This window comes from Onychostruthus taczanowskii, unplaced genomic scaffold (genome assembly GCF_017590055.1).
Source record: "Onychostruthus taczanowskii isolate IOZ18803 unplaced genomic scaffold, ASM1759005v1 scaffold67, whole genome shotgun sequence".
Taxonomy (NCBI): Eukaryota; Metazoa; Chordata; class Aves; order Passeriformes; family Passeridae; genus Onychostruthus; species Onychostruthus taczanowskii.
The window spans coordinates 1,319,906-1,321,403 of record NW_024504455.1 but is presented as its reverse complement, the minus strand read 5'-3'; positions in this window follow the sequence as shown (position 1 = coordinate 1,321,403).

The window sequence follows — 1,498 nt, the reverse complement described above, 5'->3', positions numbered from 1 at the left end:
AATGGCGCCCGGCACGGGGCCGGCGCGGATCCGCGCGTCGGGAGGAGGCTGCGGGGCCTCCCGGGGAAGGGCCGCGGGGCCTGGGCTGCGCGCGTTTAACCCGAGCCGGGCACACGGCGCCGGCAGCGCGGGGGGCGAAACCCGGCGAGGAATGCAGCGAGGAATGGTCCCGGCTCTCGGGGCGCTCGGAGATGCAGCGCTCCGGAGCGGTGACAGCGAGCACAGGCCGGAGCCCGCAGTGTCCCGGAGAGCGGATCCCTGGCGGGGAGGCAGCAGCCCTCTGCAAGGAACCCAAAACTTGGCACCCCCTCCCCAAAAAAAAAATAATTATAGGCCTACCAAAAATCGTGTGTGATGCTGCTCTCAGAATCCCGAGACGCCTGGGCTGGCGGGGGAACTTTCTTTTGGCCTTTCAGAAGACAAAGCAACAAGTTTGCGTTAGGCTAGGACTTGTTTTCTGCTCGGTTTCAGGAAATGGTCGCTTAGGAAGCTCGTGTATAAAGCAGGAAAAGGAATGAGGAAGGTTACATCGATGCTGATAAAAGCTGCTTATCTTTGTATCAGTCTGAAGAGGTACAGGTCTGCAAAGCTGCAGTGAGAGCAAAAAAATACCACTAGGAAAGTAGCTAATACCAAGATCTCTGTTTCCTTTATTTGCAGAAGCTTCTGATCTCTTCATGCAGCAAATGAAAAAAACTTAAGAAAAAACAGACAGTGTTGAAGATAGAATTCTCTATTCCTTTAGTTCCAGGGCAGGCAAAACCCATTCTGGACAGCAGAAACTGTATTCAACCTTGTTTTTTTCTTAATGTTGCAGCAGCAAACTGGGTAACAAAAGAAAACAAGTACAGGAAAGTGCATCTGGAGGTATCAGGATACTCAGAAGAAACATTGGTGACTTTTGGGGGTTTCTTTAAGGAAATGGGTAGTTAATGTGATGACCATTAATTTTGCTCAGAAAACATCAAACCTGAACAGAGCTGTTACCTGACTTCAACTTTAGTTTAAAAAGAAGTTAAATTCTCTTTAGTTGAGATTTGCAGTAGCTACTCCCTACCTCAGCAACAAAAGGACAGTGTTTGATTTCAGAGCACTTCACTGGGTTCTTGCCTGCTTTGGTGACACACTCTAGTTTAGAGTGGTGCTGAACTCTTTGAAAATACAGTTTCTTATTTTGCCTTGCAACAGATGCAATTCCATGTTCCCATCAGGCTGTTCCAGCAGGAATTGCAGTGACAAAATTCTTTGCTCTAAGCACCAGGTTCAATCTAATAGCTGTGGTTTAAAAACCAGGGCTGTTTCCAAACAAGTGGTTTGGTTTTGGTTTGGGGTTGTTTTTTGTTGGGAGTTACTGACTTTTAAAAGTGACAGTAATGGTTTTCTTGCTTGCTGTACAGAAAAACACTGACTCAACGTAATTAAGAAACTGCCAAATACGTTGAAAATGCTAAGAAAGTACCCTTTGTCCTAAAGTTTAAAGGATAAAAAAGGCTTTTCA